Consider the following 11,945-nt stretch of genomic DNA (forward strand, 5'->3'; position numbering starts at 1 on the left):
GAAGGTTTAAAAATAATAAGTAAATATAAAAAATTATGTGAATAATTTTTACTCTCAAAGTAACTTGTTTAAGAAATCAAGTATTTGAGCCTCATCAAGATTCACAAGTAGTATCTATGGATGTTTAAAAGAGGCCACGAGGACTTAGTCTTATCTTCCTAAGTACCTTCAAGGTGCTACAACCCATATAGGACTTGTATACCACCCTTCTTACAAGGACTATACTAACTGTTGGTCCTTCTATTTTCTACTAATAAAACCAATATGTTTATATTTTTGACTTCACCATGGTCTTCAAAAATATCCAATTAGCTCGAGAACCTTGTATAACCTACAAATCTTACTCCATTTCGTCATAATGGCTCCAAAAGTGGTAAACTCATTTTTATTGAAGTCTTAGAAATTGCTCTAAAAATTCCTAAAAAATTATAAATAAATTCTAAAAATTCTTATAATGGTTTTATAATATTAATATTAGTTGAGAGCTATAATTTTCTACCTTGATGATTTTTATAGTAATAAAATCAATTTAAATCTATTATAAATCCTACTTCTTATATAACTAACTAAAAAGACATGAGGTTCTTTTGTATTATTCTTCTAACTACTAACTAATATTTATAGTTTTTTTTATACGTAATACATATAGATATAAATTCAATATAAATATTGATCTTAATAAATAATCCTTAATACTCAATAATAAATAAAAATACTAATCAATTAAGATAATTGCTTCAAAGACTTATTAAGATTCTATTTCTATAATTCACATTCTAATTTCTATTTGTCTAAGGATTCTACACTATTCACCATATATTGTAGTTTTAAGCATCCTAAATACATTCTTTTATCCTAAAACAAGTAATAAGTTAATTTGATGATTGACATATTTTTTAAAAGATACTTTTAATTTAGTCTTTTTGTATAAAAATCATAAAAATCTTGAATACTTCATGTTAATGTTCATATTGAATTGTCGCCAAGTTTTTTGGATCATGTCTCTATTGAGATTTGATTTTAAGATTACATATTGATCTAAAAAACAGCAAAGTTTGTCAAATGTACTTTTTAGAATGTTCTTATCTTGTATCAAAAGAAGTAGATGATACTTTAGATCAATAAAAAAAATAGTATTTTTGAAGCCTAAGCAACTTTATCATTAAGCAATAAAATCAAAATTGACTCGATTTAATTTTTATAAAGCAAATTCAATCAAATATGTCTTTTAATTGTCATGTTTATGATATGAAGAATACTTCTTCTAAGTCTCATGATACTTCTAAGTTATAGTTCAAGAACAACCTATTCTATTTCAAAGGTTGCCTATATAAATTTTATATTTTATAAATTAGAGGCTTAGTAAGAAAAAAATATATTTGGAATAAAGAAACAAATAAGTTTTTTTCTTAAAACTATCAATCTCTTTTATGGATTACTAAAGGATATTATATTAGATAGAAGGACACAATTTGTATCAAGATTTTTGAGAATCTTTTTTAAGCTAATGAAGGTAGATATAAATTTGTCTTTATTCTTCTAGAAACAAGTTCCATGATGAGTGGTTATTATATATTGAAACAATCCAAGATAAGATTATTGTATTTGTTACATACCCTAATATTTGTTTTCTTCAAAGATGGTTGATAGGTCATTTTAGCCATCAATAGTGTCTTATACCAGGGCAAAAAGACCACCTTGTTATTTAATCATCATTGAGGCCTTTATAACTCCTTTCAAATAAAAAATTTGAAATACTATGCAGAGCCATTTATATCTCTAATAAAACCATCAAACATCAAAAATTTCTTCCAAGTTCATGATACCAAATATATTTTATCTTACCATCTATTCAAAAAAGATATGTCATTTTTGAAGATCTTTATTTTAATTATGTTATCTTAAAGTTTGTGACAATTATAATATATCATCCAGTAAGTTAATAAATACTAGTTCTTGAGTTCAATCTATTAATTATTGATTTTCCATCTTCTTAGTGCTACAAGTATACAAAAGCTACAAACAAGGATATAAAGTAGAATGTTATGTCTTCTATATCTTATTTCTTTTATGATTTTTTTATTTTTTTTTATTTTTTATTTTTTTATCTTAATTTTGATGGATATTGTCAATAAAAAGCTTCAACCTTCTTTGTTATATTTGCAAGATTCTTTGCTAGTATCCATATGTATTCATTAATATCATATCAATGCCAAAGAACAAGATATTTTAATTTATTTTGACAATGCCTTGAATCTAAGATTTCTTCTATTTCAAATTCTTGATTAATATCTACTTTTGTAGGAAGAGGTGGCATTTGTCTTTTTTAAATATTCAATATCTTATATGGCTAAAGATGAAACATATAGAATATAAGATAAATCTTTATAAACTTTAATAGATGTAATTGATAAGTAATAGAATTAATTTATTTATAAATATAAAAAAATCAAAGCCTATAATAGTCTAATTTATCACAATAATAAGTAGTCTTGATATTGAGACAAAATAATCATACCTTGTATCAAGGACATGAATCTCAAAGAAAGAAAGTCCTCAATATACTCTTATGTCATTAAAGAGAATTGAAAAGTCATTCAAAAGATGATGTAACATTAAATTAGAATAGCTATTGTCAAAAACAAGAAGACTAGAAAGTCTTAAAACAAGACTAAGAAATAAAAAAATTCATTGGCTAGAATGAAGAAGGCTTCATTCTTGCCTCCATATATACTCTTAACTAGGAGCTATTTGGCGATGTCTTATAGGACCTCCAAAACATATTGACTTTGCTAGCCACATGTCTTAACTTATAAGACAAGTTATCTATATATGTGCCACATAGTTAACTTGTTCCACAAGCTACTAAATGGAGTTAACTTGTCTCATAAGCTACCAACATGTGGTTAATTTGTTGGCTAAGTTTCTATCCTATATATAAATCTAAAGTCAAAATTACATCTACAAAGCTTGTAGAAAGCTTTTCTAGAAGACTTTATAAAATTAATCTATAATTATCTATTTCTATTTATTCATATAAGTAACTATTGGGATAAATATACATGTCTTTGATATTACCTCCCCTTCTAGGAACAAGTTCCATGAGGAGCAGTTTTCATGTATTGAAGAAGTCTAAAATGCAGCAAATTGTATTTGCCACATACTCCAATCTTTGCTCTCTTTGAAGATGGTTGATAAGTCATTGATAGTATTCTATACCAAGGCAAGAAGACCATCCTGTTATTTGGTTGTTATTGAGGCCTTTGTAACTTTTTTCAAATAAAACATTTGGATAACCGTCAAGAATTGTTCCTACCTCTAATGAAATCACCAAACATCAAAAGTATCCTCTAGGGTCGTGATATCAAACACGTTGTATCTTTTCATCTATTTGAGGAAGGACATATCATTCTTAAGAATCTTCATCTCAATTTTATCATCTTGAAGGTTGTGACAATTGCAATGCCTCATTTGGTAGGTTTACAAATACAAGTTCTTGAGTTGAATCTGCTGGTTGTTGGTTCTCTATCTCCTTAGCATCACAAATACACATAAACTACAAAGAAAGATAGAAGGTAGAATGTTATCTTTTTTTAATGTTGTTTCTTTTATAACAAAGATTTTCCATTCTTTATCTTACTTTTAATAGATTTTGTTGATAAAAGGCTTCAACTCTCTTTATTATATTTATAAGATTCTTTGATGGATCCCATGTACATTCACTAATATCATATTTGTACTAATGAATAAGATATTTCAACCTATTTTGGCACCGCCTTGAATCTAAGACTTCTTCCACCTAAAATTCTTGATTATTATTCACTTCTATTTCAAGAAATAGAACTTATCTTCTTCTTGGTATGCCTACTGTCTTATATAGCTTAAAAAATACCATGTAAAATATAAGGTGGATCTTCATAGACTCCTGTACATATAATCGATAAGCAACATGATTGATCTGTTTACAAATTAAAAAAGGTCCCAACCTACAATAGTCCAACTTATATCCAAGATGAGAAGTCTTGATTTTGCAACGAAGTAACCATACCTTATTACCCATATTGAATTATGATTACTACTTATAATAGGTATCCAAGTTGATCTTTTGTTATTCTTGAGTTTTTTTTAATTGTGTCTTTAATGGTGCATGTGGCTTTGACAAATAATTTGCTAAATCTTTTTCCATAGGATTATCAACTTTTGAAAAGTTAAAAGTATCAAGTCATGGATAAAAACCATATTTGGCAAAGAAAGATGTTTTTTGAATAAAAAAATGTACTGAATTATTCTATGTAAACTATGCCAATGGCAAAAGAGTTGTCCGATCATCTTAATGATAGTTGATGGTACACTTCAAATATTGCTCCAAAACTTGATTCATTCATTCTGTTTGCCAATTAATTTAAGAATAAAAAGCCAAAAAAAGCTTTATATCCATGTTTAGAATCTTAAATAAGATTTTCTAAAATTTTGATATAAATTGAGTTCTCCTATCTGATATAATATCCTTTGGCAATTCATAATAGTAATATATATTGTGAATAAAAAGCTTAGATTTTTCTTCACTTGAAATAAATTTTGTATATAATATAAAATGTGCCATTTTGGTGAAGCAATCTACGATTATAAGTATAGAATCATATGAAACTAAGACTAAAAGATCCATAATAAAATCTATAGAAAAAAAAGACCATGGTTGTTTTAGAATTAGTAATGGTTGAAAAAGTCCATAAGGTCGATGGCGAGGAGTTTTGGATTGTGAATAAGTATCGTGTGATTGTACAAATTCTTTGAGTGCCTTCCACATTTGAGGCCACCAAAAATCTTTTAATATTAGCTCTAAAGTCTTGTTGTATCTAAAATGTCCGACTACAAGAAAATCATGATGAGCTTGAAGGATACGTAATCATGCGTTGCCTTTTGGAATATATAAGTGATCTTTGAAATATAGTAGGTTTTTCTTGAATTCAAACTTTGAAGTATCATAGGACTTAGAAGAAATATTCTTGATATCATGAATATGAGAATCAAAGGATATATTTGATAGAACTTATTTGACAAATTTTGAATCAACAGTCAATGTTATTTTTATTGCTCAAAGATGAAAATGCTCAAGCTTCAAGAGAATTATTTTTTGTTGATCAAAAGATACATCTCCTCCTTTTGGTATAAGTTAAGAATATTTAGAAAGGACATATGATAGATCTTGTTGTTTACCGGGTTGATAAATGATCTTAAAATTAAATCTAGATAAAACCATGCTCAAACGAGCTTGATGATGATTCAAAACACATGCTGATATAGAGTACTCAAGGTTCTTATGATCAATATATATGGTGACTAAACTTGAGGCACCTTTTAGATAATGATGCTATTCTTGAAATAATTCCATGATCGTAAAGAGCTCTTTGTCATGGATCTAATAATTAATTTTGACTTCTAAAAATTTTCAAGAATAGAAAGCTATTAGGTGGAATTTGTCATTTGTTTCTATTTATGATAACACAACATCCACAATAAATTTTAACTCGTCTATTTTCACAAAAAATACCTTGAAAAAATTGATGTAGTGAAAGATTGGTGTAGAAATAAATTTCTTTTTTAAAGCATGAAATGATGTTTTTGCTTCTTTATTCCACTCAAGTTTATATTTATAATTCAAACGTGTAAGTGGAGCTACAATTTGAAAAAAATTCTTAATGAAGATTCGGTAGTAATTAACAAAGTCCAAAAAGCATTGCACATCTTGTACTGTTCTTGAAATCTTCCAATCTATGATAATTTGAAGCTTCTTCAAATCCATCATAAGGCCTTTGTTGGAAATGATGTATCCTAAAAAGTTAACTTGAGTAGTATAGAATACACACTTTTTTAACTTGGCATATAATCTTACATCTTGAAGTTTTTGTAATACGCAACAAACATAAAGTTGATGTTCTTTTGTGTTCTTAGAGTAGATTAGAATGTCATCTAAATAATAAATGACAAAATCATTTAGAAATTCATGAAAAATATCATTTATAAGATGTTGAAAAGTGGTCGATGCACTTGTGAGTCCAAAAGGCATGACATTATATTCAAAATGTCTATATTGAGTTCAAAAAGTAGACTTCTATTCATGTCTTTCTTTGATATAAAGTAGGTTATATGCTCCTCGTAGATATAGTTTGGTATAGATCTTTGCTTGATTGAATTAGTGAAGAAGTCCTGAAATCAAAGGTAAAGGATATCTATTTTTGATGGTGATCTTAGTGAGTCTTTGATAATCTATTTATATCCAAAGAGATCCGTCTTTCTTCTTTACAAATAAGATAGGAACCCCAATTGGAGATTTAGAATGGCATATAAAGTTATTTTCTAATTTTTCATCAATGTATTTTTTTTAATGTAGCCAACTCATTCTACAATAAGCTATAGATTGATGCAAATAGTGGTTGAGCTCTTTCTTACAGATCAATTAAACAATCATAAGGTCAATACTTTAGAAGAATATTTACATTCTTCTTTTCAAAAACATCTTAAAATCCTTGATATTTGCTACAAATATCACTCGATATTTTTCCATCATTAGAAATTGGCATAGCATATGTAACAAAAGATGATCCTTTTTTTGTAGCATGGATGAAAGCTCTCGCATCTATCAATAAAGATTTGGATATACTAGACTTATATACTTCTATTTCACTAGCTTGATCTTAGATTATACTATTGAAAAATTTAAGATTATAAGAATTCCAATCTATTTGAAGAATATATTTTTTTAGCCATGATAATCCTAAGATAACTGAATTAGAGAGAGATCTTATTACATTAAATACTACTAGGATGTTATGATCTTTAATTGCTACATCTAAAGGAATAGTCTCATAGGTAATATTTCTAAAAGACAATGAACAACCATCTATGACTTCTACATGTATGGATTCAATTTTCTTAACTAAAGATATTTTTTGATTTTTGATAAAATCTTTGTCTATAAAAAGACTAATACTCTTAAATCTAATAAGGCAAAGACTTTGTGATTTTTAGGTCTTAAACACATACCTATTGTAAAACAAGGTTTGGAATCCAAGAAGAGAATAGGACCTTTATTAGGTATTGCACATGATTCCAACTGCATGGTTTCTATTGTTGTTGAAGAAATTCATTTTTCAATACATTATCTTCTTTGGTAATTGTGCTCCTCATTTTATAATTGCATTGCTTCTTTGGACAATATTGAGCAATGTGTTTAGCTTCTCCTTAATATAAATACAAATCTTCTCAGCAACGTTGAGTCTTTTTGTGCTTCGTGAGAGATTTAAAATATATTGTATCAATTTGCATTAGTTCTGGCCTTGATGAATATGTTTCAAAAAACTTAGGAACTGTCGCTATTATTTAACTTGTTCTTCTCTAATAAAATCTTTATTCTTAATATCTTTGAAATAATCAATTATCGCATGCAATAGCTTGAGCAATAAATTATTTTAAAGATTCTATTTTTGGCATTCTAAATAATAAATATTTGATGCTATTCTTCAATCCATATCAAAATTGATTGATAAGTGCTTTATCATTCCAATCCACATCGCAAGTGAGGTTTTGGAATTCAGCAACTTATGTGGTGGCTAATTGTAATCCTTATTGTAAAGATAAGAGTTTGATCTTTGCTACTCATTCTCAATCACTTTTTCCAAATATAACTGTAAATACTTTTAAAAATAAATTTAAATTATAAAGAAGTTGTGAATCCATTTTCATCAAAGATACAAACCAAGAAAGAACACTTCTAAATAGAAGTACACCTATGAAGCCAACTTGAATAAATCCATCTACGTATTGAAAAGGGTGTAAAATTAAGTAGAGCTTAACTTGTTATAAAAATCCTTGAAATTTTGATCTTATTCCATCAAACTTCTCACGTATATCAATTCTTGCTTCTCTTGAGCTTATAGAAAGAAGACCTCTTAAATTTGGTTGTGAGGCTGATTAGCTTATTTTTCTCAACTATACAACTTTTTGATGTAGATTCTAGACGTCTTTCATGGGTATAGAAGTAGTGCTATCATGGTTGCCATTGATAATGCATGAAATTTTTGTCCTAAGTTTGTTGACAAGCTAATAAAGAACCGCAATAGTTCCAAATCTATTCTCACTTCCTCTAGGAGTAGAATTGATAATCTTTCTTTCCATCCACAATTCAAACAAATCCAAAAAGTTAAATAAGAGGATGGTAATCTACAACATCTAATAATTTTTTTGACAAAGAGGAATAATCTACTTACTTCAAGAAAAAGATTAGTATTAGAAAATAACATTTTTTGTTTAAAGGTTAGTAGTCTGCAATCTTCAAAATACAACAATAGAAGTGGAATAATCTTTTGAAATCTAAAAAAAGTCACAAATAGTATGTTAGCATCCTTGTCAAATTGTCAAAGACATAAATCTTGAAGAAAGAAATTCTTCAATACACTCTTGTGTCACTGAAGAAAATTAAAAAGTCACTCAAAAGGTGATGTAATATTAAAATAGAATGGCTTTTGTAAAAAATAAGAAGACTAGAAAGTCTTGAAATAAGATTAAGGAATAAAAAGGCATTAACAAGAGTAAAAAAGGCTTCATTCTTGCCTCCATACATACTCTTAATTAGGAGCTACATGGTGATGTCTTATAGGACCTCTAAAACATGTTGACTTTGTTAGTCACATGTCTTAACTTACAAGGCAGGTTATCTATATATGCACCACATAATTAGCTTATTTCATAAGCTACTATATAGAATTAACTTATCCCACAAGCTACTACATAGAGTTAACTTATCCTACAAGCTACCAACATGTGGTTAATATGTTGCCCAAGTTTCTATCCTATAAATAAATCTAAAGTCAAAATTGCATCTATAAAGCTCCTAAGAAGCTACTCTAGAAGACTTTATGAAATTAATCTATAATTATCTATTTCTATTTAATCATATAAGTAACTACTGGAATAAATGTATATATCTGTGATACCTTTTTATCCACATTGTCGTGATATAAAATATAGTAAAATTATTATCAAAATTGAATTATAATTAATATCTAATTATTTTGATTCAATAATAATTTAAGGTATCTTAACATAGCTTTTATAAAAGCTTCTTAGTTTATTTTCTTATCTTAATAGTTAGTAGGTTGAAGGTTGATTAATACTTTTATCTTTTAGGCTATAGAGACACTTTTATAACTTTAGAAAGACCATAAATTGATAAAATCAAGTTAAAAGGAATAAATAATTAATATGATTGATACAAAGATTAAATTGATGATAGGATTGGACTAAAAAATCCTTAGGATAGGTTAGATTGATATTTGAGGATCAATTGTTTGTGAGACAAGGTTGAAATTAGACCTCTGGCCAATGAAATGACCACTTAGAAAAAAATAGGGTTTCATTCAAAGATTGGAGATTAGGATTTGAGACCTAGGTTGGAGCTTGTTTCAAAGAAATTATGCTGGTTTTGATAGGATTTGTTTGGACTTTGTAATTATTCTTCAAAATCAAGGTTTGTATTAGCAACTTGAGATTTATGCAATGCAATTAGGGCTAGCACTCTCAGCTAATTCGTAAAATTGATGTCACATCTATAGTTCAAAATTTGAACAATGCTTGGTTAATTAGGTGTGCGAAGTATATGTGAAATTTTATAATAATTCAATAGTTAATTGAGAGATATTTGGGTTTTGGTACAAGAAGATATTAAAAGTTGGCAGTTTAGAATTGAATAGGAGTTCTATGATATCAAAAGATCTACTAATTAGATCAAGGTGAAATTTGGCATGATGTTGGAAGACTTTAAGATCAAGCTAAATATTAATGTTGAGTTGAAGTTAACAGTTGGAAAAGAAGAAATCACTATTGGAATGTTAGCATTAACTTTCAAGTTGTCAGCCATGTAACATCAGTGTGGTTTTCAGGCATTTTCTCAGAATCTGTAAGTTGGATTGGAGTGAATTCTTATTAAGCACATAGAATAATTATAGTGGCATTTGTATGAAAATATTTACTCCAACAGAATAATTAGATCACAAGATACAGTTTACTTAAGCTTGCTGATTATGACTAAGTTTTGTAAAGAAAACTTGAAGTTACCTAATTATTGAAGTAATAAGACAATTGGAATTTATATATGGTTGATATTACTAAGAGTATTTTTGAGTACTTTATATTGAGTATAAGCACTTTTGAATTAAAATTCAAATTATATTCTTTTTATAAGAATCAAATATATTGGAATTTTAAGATATTTATAAAACATAATGCTACCTTCTACAGCTAGATATTTGGTGCATTCTCAAATAGGATGACACATAATATAACAATATCGAATTATAGTTGTTCCTTGTGATAGGCATCCATATTGAACTTTTGTAGTTTTTGAGCTTTTTTTTAACTATGCCTTCATTGTTGCATATAGCTTTGATAAATGATTTGTCAAATCTTTTACTATAAGATTATCAATATTTAAAAAATCAAAAATATTAAATTATAGATGATAAATATAATTGAAAAAAAAGATAATTGTTGAATAGAAAAATGTATCAAGTTGTTGTATGCAAACTCTACCAATAACAAAAGAATTGTTCAATCACCATAATAATAGTTGATGGTACACCTCAAATATTGCTCTAGAATTTTATTTATTTATTTTGTTCTTCCATTAGTTTGAGGATGAAAAGCCAAAGGAAACTTTATATCCATCTTTAGAATTTTAAAAAGTATATTTCAAAATCTTAATACAAATTGAGTCTTCTTATTCAATATAATATTTTTAAATAATCCATAATAGCAATAAATATTATCAAAAGATAGCTTAGATATTTTTTTATTTATAATAGATTTTGTACTTGATAAAAAATAAGCCATCTTAGTAAAACAATCTACTATTATAAATATAAAATCATACAAACCTAAGATTGAAAGATCTATAATAAAATCCATAAAAATAAAAGACCATGGTTGTTCCAAAATAGGTTATGGCTAGAGAAGTCTATAAAGTCAATAACAAGGAATTTGGATCTTGAAAAAATATCTCATAATTATATAAAGTTTTTATATTACATGATTATATAAGTTTGAAGAACACATGATTGTGCTTTGTCTTTTTGAATATATAATTGTCTCTCTAAATAGAGTAGATTATTCTTGAATGTAAACTTAGAAGTATTATGAGACTTAAAAGAATTATTTTTGATATCATAAAAAACAAGATCAGAGGTCATAATTGATTGGATTAGCCTAAGAATCTAATATGGCCTTCAAATCTTACTCCATTTCTTCATAATGGCTCCTAAAATGGTAAAACTTATTTTTACCAAAGTCTTAAAAATTGCTCTAAAAATTCCTAAAAAATTCTAAAAAAATTCTAAAAATTCTTATAATGGTTTTATAATATTAATATTAATTAAAAACTATAATTTCCTATATTTATAATTTTTATAGTAATAAAATTAATTTAAATCTACTATAAATTTTACTTTCTATATAACTAAATAAAAAGATATGAGGTGTTTTTTTATGCTTCTTCTAACTACTAACTAACATTTATAGTTTTTTTTATAAATATTATATATAGATAGAAGGCCAATATAAATATTGACCTTAGTAAATATCCCTCAATACTCAATAATAAGTAAAAAATATTAAACCAACTAAGATAATTACCTCCAAGATTTATTAAGCCTCCAATTCTACAACCAATACTCTAATTTTTTTATTTTTTTAAAGATTTCTATACTATTCATCATATATTGTGGTTCTAAGTACTTTAAATACATCTTTTTATCCTAAAACAACTAGTGAGTCAATTTGATGACTTATAACAATTCATAAAAAATATCACATATGAAATATTGAAAAGCGGCTGGTGTATTTGTGAATCCAAAAGACATGACATTATATTCAAAATATCCATATCTAGTTCA

The sequence above is a fragment of the Physcomitrium patens genome, chromosome 3 (assembly GCF_059467195.1).
Source record: "Physcomitrium patens ecotype Gransden chromosome 3, ASM5946719v1, whole genome shotgun sequence".
Classification (NCBI taxonomy): domain Eukaryota; kingdom Viridiplantae; phylum Streptophyta; class Bryopsida; order Funariales; family Funariaceae; genus Physcomitrium; species Physcomitrium patens.